Raw genomic sequence first — 13,417 nt, 5'->3', positions numbered from 1 at the left:
CCCTTGGCCCACACACCTGGTTTGATTACCCACCTGTCACTGAGCTGCCTGATTACCTGGGTCACTAAGGTGGTGGCTCAGTAACCTTTGAGTAACCTTTCTCTGTCTCGGTGCAAATCTCTAGCTTGTTCTATTCAGTTTAATTCAATTTTATTTATATAGCGCCAAATCACAACAACAGTCACCTCAAGGCGCTTTATATTATACAATAGATCCTACAATAATAGATACAGAGAAAACCCCAAAAATCATATGACCCCCTATGAACAAGCACTTTGGTGACAGTGGGAAGGAAAAACTCTCTTTTAACAGGAAGAAACCTCTGGCAGAACCAGGCTCAGGGAGGGGCTGCGACCGGTTGGGGTGAGAGAAGGAAGACAAGATGAAAGACATGCTGTGGAAGAGAGACAGAGATTAATAACAAGTATGATTCAATGCGGAGAGGTCTATTAACACATAGTGATTGAGAAAGGTGACTGAAGAAGAAATACTCAATGCATCATTGGAATCCCCCAGCAGCGTATGCCTACTGCAGCATAACTAAGGGAGGATTCAGGGTCACCTGGTCCAGCCCTAACTATATGCTTTAGCAAAAAGGAAAGTTTTAAGCCTAATGTTGAAAGTAGAGATAGTGTCTGTCTCCCGAATCCAAACTGGAAGCTGGTTCCACAGAAGAGGGGCCTGAAAACTGCAGGCTCTCCTTCCCATTCTACTTTTAATTCTAGGATCGTGTTTGCTTTGTATATAGGTTCCCTGGACCTGTCCCTGTTTCTGGTAGTGTGGTGTGGTGCGGACCTAGTGAAAGCGTGAGTGACTGAACAGGAGCGTGGAATATTCATGAGAGCAGTGTGGATTGAATTGTGTGCAGGGACCTGTTCCTCTCCTTCTCCGGAAACCCCGACATTTTGGTGTTTTTTGTAAATAACCTGACTTTTATTCTAAAGAGCTGGTCTGTGCTTGAGTCAGTTTGGTCCCTTGACATTTTATTTGTTTACATGAAAATCAGTCACTTTTTTTAACACAACAAAAATTCAATGTAATCCCGTTATGCTACCCAACAACATAAAAGGATCCAACAATGTTAAGTATGGAACATCATATGGAAAATCATATATTGAACTCTAAACACAGTAGATGTGAAATGGCAGAAAAGATAAGTGCTCTGTTGACATACACAGAGTACAGGCGTAACTCTGCCTTTGCAGACTGATCAAATATAGAGATAGAGATGAATGGAAAATTACAAATACCTAAATGTTGCTGTCTTATAGACATTCAGTGCCACCTAAATGCAGTAACTGATAAATAAGACAGCACAGCAGTTACATCATTAGATCTTGCTACAAGAGGTCAGTACAGAAAGACTGAAACTGAACTTTTAAATCATGAATACATTAAAGTAGTAGACACATATCACGCAGGTTAAGGCACATAAAGGAAAGTGAGGTAGTGAGGCTGAAAAATTATATTTTCTTTTTCTTCACACAGTCCAGACGGACTGTAGGCTTCTTGTCTGCTAATGGTGGGTGTTTTTCAGGCTTGCTACCTCTTCTTTTCTCCTTCACTTCCAGAGATGGTTGTGTGGGAAAATCCCAGATCAGCATTTTCTGAATTACTCCAATCAGCCCATTTTGCACCCACAGCGATGCCTTGCTCAAAGTAACTTAAATCACTTCCTACTATTCTGATGCTCAGTTTGAATTTCATTGGGTCATCTTGACCATGTCTACATGCCTAAATTCACTGATTTCCAGCCATGTGACTGGCTGATTATTTCTGCTAATGAGAAGTTGAGCAAGTGTACCTAACACAGTGTCCAGTGAGTGTATTTTAGTCATTAGGCCCTTTAAAATGTATTACTGCAATTTCTGTCTCAATATATGTGCACATAAAAACATCCCTACAGATGTCTTACTGCAGTCTTCACACAATAAACCACATAAACCAAGTTACAGTAGGTAGTTCTGCAAACTCTCGTAATTCTGATTGTTGTGAAATATATCTCTTTATTTGTTTTTTGGACTAAATATTATTTCAACACTGAGAAGACAAATCATTATCATCATCTAGCACAACTTCAAAATGCTGAATCAATTCCCCTGACCAGCTCTTTCCTGACATTCAAACCAGGAACAACATACCTATAAAAGCTGAAGTATGATCCTTCCACCCACCAGGGAACCACTCCCAGCTGTGGGTTCACCGAACCTTGCTGAACTCATAGCAGCAGCAAACAACCAGTCCAGAGACAGACTCAAAAGTGTGGCCTCTTTAAAAATCAGGAACTAAGACAACATGTCAGTAGATATCCTAGTAATTAATGACTTAATTATTTGGGGTATTATTATTATTATTATTATTATTATTATTATTATTATTATTATTATTATTATTATTGTGCTACTTGAATTTCTAACATCGCCATTCAAGCCAATTTGTAAGAAAAAAAGTGACAGAAATAAATTAATTATTACTATGCATATTTAGCCAGTTTGTTTATGTGTTTATGCTTATGCATTTCTATTATGTGTCCCGCTTGTCTTTGGCATAAGTAGGGAAATGAAAATAGGAAATACCCCCGAAGTGGCACTTCTCGTTATACCACCTCAACATTTGTTCTTCGTAAATTAACCAAATTGTCCCTCCTCCTCAGATTTCAAATTGAAAGACTCTGTTGTTTGCAGTTTCAAACACCATCAGCAGAGAGCAGCATATTCACTTCATAAACACTCAGCTGCTGTAAACACATGAAATGAGCTGAAAGTGTCTTTTCCACCTGTCTGCACTTGCACTTTTTAATTTGACATTTTTACATTTAGGGTAGAAATTTAACTTTATATTTTCCTATTTTTTCATTGCTTTTATTTAATCTGGCTTCTTGCCCCATATCAGCTGTAATAGTCTCCACCTCACGTTCAACTCCAGTTGGATAAGAGATTACAATGAATTGGTTTGTCTTCCTATTTCAGCTTTACTCCATTAACATGTGTTAGGAAAACTTAGACATTTTGCATGCAAAAAATGATTTAATTTTTCTATCTCTGTTTATGTTGTATGAATTTTTAATCTCAAGATGCCAAACTGTGTCCATTCTTTGAATTATGATAGATTAGCAATGATGCAAATAGATAAATAGCCAGTTGTAACACATTTGTTACATAACACAATTGTAAATGATTAAACTTCTGATTAAAAACTCCACCAGTTTCACAGGAAACCGCAGATCATTGTTATTGCCACAAGGACTCCAGCCAGGGCTTTCCCCTCGTAGCCGAGATTTGCTTGACAAAGAACAATTTTATTTGCATTTAACGCATCAGAAGTTAATGATAAACTACATTTTCAGACTCAGTTTCAAGAGGGATTTGCACAGTGAAGATCACAAACTCTGAAATACTGGAAAGTCCAGATCTTCTTGATTATGTCATTGCTTGGTTGTTTTTGTATGTAGCTGGGATTTGTGTGTGAAACTCAAATAAGTACACGTGTGAATATTAGAGGCCTTTGAGTATTGTTGAATTTTAAGGAATTTGGTAAGAGGTCACTGCTGAGGTCAATTTTTTGACTTTTAGGTTCTTCACTAATCAAAATTCCTGGAGAACAAAAGATGACTTCAGAGAACAATCTGTTTCTGAATGCTCAGATACGCTGAAAAACTGTTTTTTATTGTATTTCTTAATCTCAGCCTACACCAACCACATACTTCATTCATTCAAACTGGAAAAAAAACCAACTAAAATCAACAAATAGTGAAGAAGCAGGAAATAGAGAATGTGTGATGCATTATATGGATAAAAGCCCCACGCTGCCAACCCATCACAGCTGGGGAGGAGCTGCTCAGTGATGAAGGTGGTGTTTACACGGCTGAGCAGCTCCTCCCCAGCTGTGATGGGTAGGCAGCGTGGGGCAGTTCCTGTGCCTAATATCACACACAGAATAACCTCGTGAGACTCGGAAGAAAAAATGTTTTGATATTTAGATTTTTCTGTGTTCAATTGTAAGTTATTTATTTTTTATCTTCTGCCCCTTTTGTAGTGAACACTGTGGCTGTGGCTTGTTGAATGATGAGATATGATATTGTTTCTATTTCACTCTAACAGTGATCATGTATGGATTATGACCGAGGGCTGATTGATTTCACTCTATGGAATCAGTGGCGAGATGACTCAGTGCTGTCATGAGATGAGGTGGAGGAGGGTCAGGCATTCGAGCAGGAAAGTGACAGCTCAGAGGAGGAGATTGTGGTCAGCATTTACATAAACATTGCCTACAGGACCATTGCCTGCATTTATGTGGGCAGATACAAATATTTTATACAATTCCCAAAGTCATATACAAATTTGTTCTTTGGCTTGTTAATGGAAAGTCAGATTAGAATCATATGATCATAGGATCATACTTCCTGAAGTCTGGACACAGGTTGAAACTGGGAGGTTGTAAGTCCTGCAAAGAACATTAAATAAAAGCTTTATTTTGGAAGGTATAAAACTATTCGTGAAATACTAGAAAATCCATGTTAGTACGCTCACATTGAAGAAACAAATAGATTTATAGCAACAGGGTCATAGTATTGTATCACTTAACCTCTGTTATGACCAGTGTTGGTCAAGTTACTTGAAAAAAGTAATCAGTAACTAATTACTGATTACTTCCCCCCAAAAGTAATCCCATTACTTTACTGATTACTTATTTTCAAAAGTAATTAATTACTTAGTTACTTAGTTACTTTTTAAAAACACGATTTACAACCTGAAGAGGTGATAAAGTGATAGATCTTTCAGCCCAATTCTACTTTTTCTACATAATCCATCATACAAAATGTAATCAAATGGAAAAGTCTCTTTTTAAAACTTGTTTTCTTAGTTTTAATCTTTTAACTTTATGCATCAAGCAAAAATTTTATTATATGCAACATTCTCTGACTGGAAGAAATTTGTTTAATATTTAAACCTATTTTCTGCACATTCCAGCACATAATTTTTTTTTGTGTGTGTGTTTACACTCACTCTTTCAAATAGATGCAAGTAAAACACAGCAGAAAATAAATAAAATCAAAGACTAGCGGTCCTTTTGCTCTATTTTCACCTGTAAAGCAGGAGTGGGTTAGGCGGAGGTTTACCCTGGTGCAGGTGTGCCGCAGCGGTCAGTGGAAGAATCCACGAGTTTCTCTGTGAGTATCCCATTACGTCGTAGCGCACTCGGTGCTTGCTTGGAAGTTTTGGGGGGGGGGTTTCGCTGTAAAAAGAAGTTGTCTTCCCACGCACACCGGACACTAATGTTTTTGTCACTTTTTATGGAATCAAACTTAAAGTAAGGTCAGTACTTCCACGCTTTAAACGCTGCACGCTCATACTCTCTCCTGCACTCGATTTATGATCCATTGTTGATCTGCACACAGCTGTTGTCATGAACGTTGCACTCGCTTACGTCACTGTCATGAGACATTCTCGCAAAAAAATCACGGTTTTAGTAACGCAGTAACGCAGCGTTCCTATGGGAAAGTAACGGTAATCTAATTACCGTTTTTGCAATAGTAATCCCTTACTTTACTCGTTACTTGAATAAAGTAATCGGATTACAGTAACTTGTTACAAGTAACGCGTTACTGCCCATCTCTGGTTATGACCATAAAATGTAAGAGCAAGAAAGTCCCTGTGCTCTGTTAGCCAAACCCCCAGAAGTGTGGCATGAATAGAAACTCCAGGATGTCCACTTCATAGTACAGTAGGACTCATATAGACTGACTTAGAGGTCTCAGACTCATGTCCCGAAAAGAGGACAAAAATTAACTGGGAGGACGTTTTTAGCAAAGAAAATTTCATAAATCGTCTCTTTGCAACTATGACAGGCTTTTACATGCCACCACCAACTAGTTTTTTTAGATAATGATCGCACTCTGAGGTTGGTCTCAAGCATCAAACCTCGAGACCACGTCTACGCCCGTCACTACTTTGTAAGCAAGTTGACATTATTTTCTTCCCTGCACACGTTCCTGCCAAAATATTTTTGGCTTAACCTCTAGAATAGCGTCATGTTGTTCATCTTTACATATCATCATAGAACAGTGACGATGACAGGAGATTAATTTAGCATGGGCGTGTGAGAAAGCCAACCAGACAAGGGCTTTCTGTGTCCTGCCTGCCATTTATGGACTTACTTTGCTGTTCATTTTAAGAAATAACAGTATCATCAAGTTTACCTGAAGCATGGAGACTAGTTTAATAGAGAAATATGTGGTTATGGTAAGAAATGACTAACAAGCTGTTATGTTGAGTTAAGATTTAAATGCCATCGTTTTTTAACACACAAAAAAGACTCTATTCCAAGAAATGCAAATTCTTCTCTGAAAAACAGACCATGGCGTTTTTTTCCTCCCCCATCTTTCTCAAAGTACACCATAAAACCAGAGCATTTGCATATCCTGCAGGCTGCCTAACAGCACAGACCAGAACTTTTAGTTCCATTTCCTTTTTCCTTGAGTTTTTCGGGTAGTTTCTGCCTAGCTGATTCATGCCATGTATGCCATCTGAAAGTCTTGTTTTTTGTTTTTTTTGGCAGTTGTACAACCAGGTCTGTGACACATTGTAAGACCAGGTTGCAAAACTTGCAGCACAACAGGCTGAGCATGTAAAGATTCCAAAACCCTACAGGCTTTGGCTCTTCTTGGTGCTAAAGTAGAAGTGGGGCTGCACTGTCAGAAGTGTGATCCCTTTGCCGATTCTGGAGTTTAAACAGTGATGCAAGGTAACCTTTCAAGCCAGATTATCTCCTCTTGTAGGAACAATGATGAGAGATGAGGTGACAGTTTTTTTGTTTTGTGTTTTTAAAAAAAGAGGGATTTCATGTTTGTGTGGTCAGCAAGGGGAGGGTTGGTGCGGTCGGTTCAGCTGGTGTCCATCATTCTAATCATGCATCCCCTTTTACAGTAGTTGGAGGAGGAGAGGAGTTGACGTAGAGACATTAGAAAGTGGAGTCAGCGTCTAACAGCAACAACAGACATGTGTTTGAAATCACAAAATAAGACATTAACAGTGACATACACCTTGGTTGTCTTGGGTCCGTGCTATAGTGTGGAAAAATGACGCTAATCCAGAGACAGAAGACAGCTGGAGAAAAGAAGGATGAAACAAATCTTCCCAGAGAAAGTGTCCTTTGTATCCTTCCTTATGGCAGTGTGTCAGAGTGGATCATGACCTCGACTGTGACCCCTCACTGGCTACACCTGCTCAACATCCACCTCCACTGCCACCATACAAAAGAGATGAACACCATGTGGCAGAGACAGATTTTTCTAGTGACTTGATATCCAGTGTACTGACCACAGCACATTCATCATCAGAGCTTTCACATCAATTCAATTCAATTTATTTATATAGCGCCAAATCACAAAAAAAGTCGCCTCAAGGTGCTTTATTTTGTACATTAGATACAGAGAAAAACCCAACAATCATATGACCCCCTATGAGCAAGCACTTTGGCGACAGTGGGAAGGAAAAACTCCCTTTTAACAGGAAGAAACCTCCGGCAGAACCAGGCTCAGGGAGGGGCAGGGCCATCTGCTGTGACCGGTTGGGGTGAGAGAAGGAAAACAGGATAAAGACATGCTGTGGAAGAAAGACAGAGATTAATAACAGATATGATTCAATGCAGAGAGGTCTATTAACACATAGTGAGTGAGAAAGGTGACTGGAAAGGAAAAACTCAATGCATCATTGGAATCCCCGGCAGCCTACGTCTATTGCAGCATAGCTGAAGGAGGATTCAAGGTCACCTGGTCCAGCCCTAACTATATGCTTTAACAAAAAGGAAAGTTTTAAGCCTAGTCTTGAAGGTAGAGATAGTGTCTGTCTCCCAAATCCAAACTGGAAGCTGGTTCCACAGAAGAGGGGCCTGAAAACTGCAGGCTCTCCCTCCCATTCTACTTTTAAATACGCTAGGAACAACAAGTAGGCCTGCAGAGCGAGAGCGAATCAGAAAGATGAGACATCAGAAAACAGCCACCTCCACTTTTTCTCCCGTAGCCCACCATACCTAGCAGGAACATGCAGACCCTCCAGACACTGGGCAAAATTCCTAGCAACTATCCTACACCTACAGGAGAATCTGCAGACAACATTGTGATGCCAGTCAGGCATATAGTAAAGACGTAAGATGTAATTAGTTGGAGACTTTTCCTCCATGTGCGGATACTGAAACGGATACAATGAATACTGTATGGATACAAAAATCTCTGCATGCAAACAAAAGGATGATGAGACTATCCAGGAATTTTATGTTTGCCTGACTGATGTTTTCACTGTACACAATAGCACTGACCACCCTGCAGACCTGGGCAATGAGATAACAGCCTGGGAAGCTGATCTGAAAAATGGCTTTATCAAAGGTCTCTGGGAGGAGATGGCAGCAAAGGTTGAGAGAAATTTTATTTCCTGGAAAAACTACAGACTAGGAAAGGTCAGGCATCACGTTCATGTTGATAATGACCTTAAAGCCCAGCAAATCAAGAAAAATGAGAAATAGAAAAAAGGCAAGCCTAACCATGTATCAAAACTCCTGGTGGAGGAAGAGGCCGTCCAAGCACTAGAGGATGAAGTCGCAGGGGCAGAGATACTGGCATTAGCTAAAAATTGCCCTAATGAGGACAATGCTGCTGGTGATAGCTATGGAAAGACGGAATGAGGCTGGGAAGGGGTTTAGGAGAAACTCAGCTCATGTTGATGGTACCACACATTCAGGATACACACAATAACATGCAACCAATCCACACAGACATGACACAAGCCATTTTTTGAACTTGAAGATAAATGATCATAGATAGAGTATCATGAAAGTATCATGCAGCTTTGGTACGAATTGATATTAGGTGGCAAGAAAATTCTTTTCTTGTTGAGAAGTAAATTAATACACACTCTGCAGCTCCTCAAGATGTGTGGCAACTATGGTGTGTGTGTGTGTGTGTGTGTGTGTGTGCCACTACAGAAATCCCCACATATGTGCCTGGCACACGGTATTTCTTTGTTCGGTGTCTTTTTACTCACACATTCGTCACTGCACTCATGGTTCAGAGATGCAATATGCACACCCCACCACAATGATGCTGTTCATTTGGTAATACTCCACAATAGCACCTGCTAGCTATTCCAACCCTACAGGAAGTCTCTAAAACTCACTGGACTCACTGGCCTCACCGACAACAATACCCATGTGGGGTGGCTGTAGCTCAGGAGGAAGCGCAGGTCACCTACTGATTGGAAGGTTGGTGGTTCGATCCCTGTCTCCAGTCTACATGTCAAGTATCCTTGGGCAAGATACTAACCCTCTCTGATGCATCCATCGAGGTGTGAATGTAGTTAGAAAGCATTAAGTATAGAGAAAGTGATTGTGGCATGTTGGCACGCTTTGAGTACTCCGGGAGAGTAGAAAACTGCTATATAAGAATCAGTCCATTTACTCCTAACATTTTTGAGATCTTAGCTCTTTATACAGTAAAGTTACAGTAGGATACAAATAATATCAGGCTAATCCTGCCACAATTTGTTCCCTCTGTTCAAATCACGGACAAACAGTATCCCACAGTTGTTTATGTTTTTGAACCCATTTTGCACAGAGAGGCATTTTTTGAAAAATGTACACAGCAAAATCTCCAGTGTTAAATTAACACTAGAGAGTGTCTATATGGGTCCACACCTCTGAGTGTTAAATACAACACTGTTGAGTGTTAAATTAACACTTTTGACAGTGTTATATGTTTAAAAGTAACCTAGTCAGTTTTGAAGATGAACAATGGCTAACACTGAGCAGTGCTGATTTTCTAACACTGGAATATTTCTAACATTTTGAGTTATTTTCCAGTGTTAGAAAATCAGCACTGCTGTATGGAGCTGCATTGCGGTATGCAGCTCCATACAGCAATGTTACGACTTAGATTACATCTTATAACTCATAACTCTTATGTTAGCTCCCTTCAGTAGCATACTGTCCGAAATATTCGACGGCTGCAATAATTCTTTAAGTGTTATTTTTTCCTTGGTATTCTAATTTCACCAAAGTTTACTAAACTCAACAAACTTAATATTACTTACCGGGACATTTATTCTGTCCTCATTTTCTTTCACTGAAAAATTGTTTCCTGCGGTGCCGTCTTTCATGCTCCTACCTTTGCTAACGTGATGCACATGGCGCAGAAGCCGATGCTGCATTCACTTTGTAATGGGCTAAGTTTCCATTCAGCTTAAACACTCCCAAGAAAATCTCCAGGACTCAGATGATTGGATTCCAGAAGTTTTTACTGGGCACTGTTTTGTGAAACTGTAAACACAATACAATGAAATATACTGTAAACACAATACAATGAAATATATGAAATGTATTATAGATGCAATAAGCTCAAAGCATCTGGCTAATTATCACAGCTTGACAGCCTAGCCGCATAGCTTATATGAGACACAATAAAGCTAACCGAATAACAGACAACGGTTCAAAACGCTTCACCGCTTAATTGTACAAAATGAATTATACTCACAGACTATGCCTTAGCGAAGAGAAAAGGATTAATCCTGTAACGGCGGAGCTGGCGGTTGAATGAGCCCACACGCTAATATCCCGAGTCACACAGTAGATTCACTTCCTGACTCTCAGCGTAAACTGCTCTTGCGTTGTCATGGTTACGAAAATACACACACCGCTCTAAGCTACGATAGCGAGATAAAGAGAACACAAAGAACACATTTCTGGGGGCATAACACACTTACACTCGGATATCTGAGCTTCACCGTGAACACATAATCGTACATTTGATATTTGATTGAATTTTATTGTTTTGCCTTTGGGGTGGCACCTGGGGTGGCCAGTCTGGTTGGGGGGGGGGGGTGGCCCCACAGGCCACCCCGCTGGACACGCCACTGCCCTCAGCCCGCTGCCCCAGCATGCAACAGCATAGAGGATAGCACTGACCACACCAGAGATAGAACAACATAACATTAATTAGTCCGGCTAGTGAAAACTTCTGTTTAAGTTTGTTAGACACTTGGCTATGATATTAAACAGTAGACACTGATGTAGCTATCACGAATTGTGATGGCAGGTTGTTAGCCGTTTGCACACTATGCATACTCTCTTCATATGTGTGTGTGTGTGTGTGTGTGTGTGTGTGTGTGTGTGTGTGTGTGTGTGTGTGTTTCTCTGCTTAAAATCAGTATTGTTCTGACAACAGTTTTTACAATAAAATATGTTAATGTACAATCCTTAATATGTTTTATGTGTGGGTGGGGGGGCACCAGAGGGGGTGTTCGCCCAGGGCGCTAAACAGGCTAGGACCACCACCATCATAGCCTTGAAAATGTATGCCATGCCTTCTAATGCTATTACCTAAGGGGAGCATATACGATATGATAATCAGAACTGGTCCTACATGTATATTCCTGATAAATTGATGTACACCCATATTCAATGAAGGGTGACAGGAAGTCGTCAGCGTATTCCAGTGGTTACTGGATGAGAGGCACTTCAACATAAGGTTATCCAAATCACATAATTCTTAAATTCTGGTTTTATGGATTTCATTTGTATGCCTCCTCTTGTCCTTGATCTGTTTTTCTTTACCCTCCAAATTTTAGGGAACTGGAGAGTCCCATACTGTAATGACTCTCTATAGCTAGTCTTCAGCAAATGTAATTCTGCAGATTAAGGAAGATATGTAGTATCTGAGAAATGTGGTTTGACAGACTGCTTCCTCTACTTAAAACTTTGCATCACAAGAGCAAAGTTCCACTTGCACTCCTATTTCTTGTTTTTATGCAGTGCCTCTTAGCTGATGTTTGGGTGAACATTTTGTTTTAATGATTATTTATTTTCAAGTCTGCTTTAAGTCATCAAATGATAAGTAAGGAAAGAGCCATTGATTCCTTGCTTCTCATTGTGTCTCTCTGCTTCTCTTTCACCTCACTCCCAACTACTGGTGGCATATGGTTGCTCCTCCCTGAGCCTGGTTCCTGGTTCTCACTATTGCCAAGTGCTTGTTCATAGGAAGGATGTTGTGACCTTGATGATCACTTTGGTACCCCTGATATGGAAATGTCAAAGCCTTTTTATTGGGGTTTTCATGACCAGTTTACTCAACAGCAGGTTGAGTCATTACTTCTGGGTGATGGAGTCACAGCTGTTAGGTCAGCGTATTGTATCCTTAGTGGATCACAGAATGACACAATCACTGGTCTGATTGACAGTGATTGATTCTGTGATCAGTGTATTTCATGCCACACAGTTGTCCTTTTAATCTATCAGTTAAAGATGTATATGTGTTCCACTGGCAGCTCTGTAAACTGTGTGTTCAAATCGAGAAAAAGTACTGCCATAAGTAGTTTTTTTCCTACAGGAAGAGCAAGGATGTTTGATTACTTAACTGATGCTGTCAGTGATATGAACATGTTGTGAATCAGCACAATTTGTTCTTGGCCCTGACACAATTCTGGCAAAACCTATTTGAAATATTGGTGATGCATCAAAAAAATTTCCGTTGTTCAAAAAGTTACTCACTGCACTGGTTAGCTTGATAAGAGGCTAATATGTGCTACTCTTGGTTTAGTAAGCATACGATGATTCTAGTGGTCAAGACATTCAGACTGAATCTAGTATTGGCTGCAGCTGCTGTTCAGGGTCGTCTCCTCTTACAGAAATATGCCACCAAAGTCCATCCTTGTGAACTTTATCAAAACTGAGATTCTGTGACTTGAAATTGTTTTAAGAAAGAGGACAGCCATATCTAATAAACTGGGAAAGGGGTGAGTGTAGATTTTGTTCATGTTGCCAAAAACGTGTTCTTTCATGTTAGTACTGTAGAAAAACTCCATGGGGAGCAAATTCTGATGATCATGCTGCATCAGCTGGGGGCTTAAACGTTACAGGATCTTCCACTTAAGACTGTTTGGTGTCTACTCTGACCAGTGTAAGTGCTTTACAGTAAAAGTCACATTTGCTCTTTTGGCATTTACTTATACGGTACACGCACATATAGCCAATTTAGAATAATCAGTTAACCGAACATGAACATATCTTTGTATTGTGGAGTGCCAATTGGAAACGCAAGCAAGCACAGGGACACCATGCAAATTCCACCCAGAAGTGTTCCTTCTCACACTGTACCTTCTCACCTTGTAGCAAGAGTATTAACTGATGCATAACTGTGCCAACACCAAACAATGACTCAGTTTGATATTGATGTTGAAGAAATTACATGAACAATTTCATGTTGTCTGAATAATACTTCCAGACAGCCATCTTTGAGAGTGATGTATTAGACGACAACCTTGAAGTGGTTAGCATCAAGTATTGAATCTTAATAAAGCTGTGACTTTCATGTAATGAAGCATTTTATCATTACAAAATTAATCTCTGGCTTCATTTTAAAGATTTATTGTCT

The sequence above is a fragment of the Aulonocara sp. 'chitande type north' Nkhata Bay genome, linkage group LG12 (genome assembly GCF_057382095.1).
Source record: "Aulonocara sp. 'chitande type north' Nkhata Bay isolate Kocher_YH1m ecotype deep benthic linkage group LG12, A_spYH_male_GT1.1, whole genome shotgun sequence".
Classification (NCBI taxonomy): domain Eukaryota; kingdom Metazoa; phylum Chordata; class Actinopteri; order Cichliformes; family Cichlidae; genus Aulonocara; species Aulonocara sp. 'chitande type north' Nkhata Bay.
Note: the sequence above shows the minus strand (reverse complement) of the source record.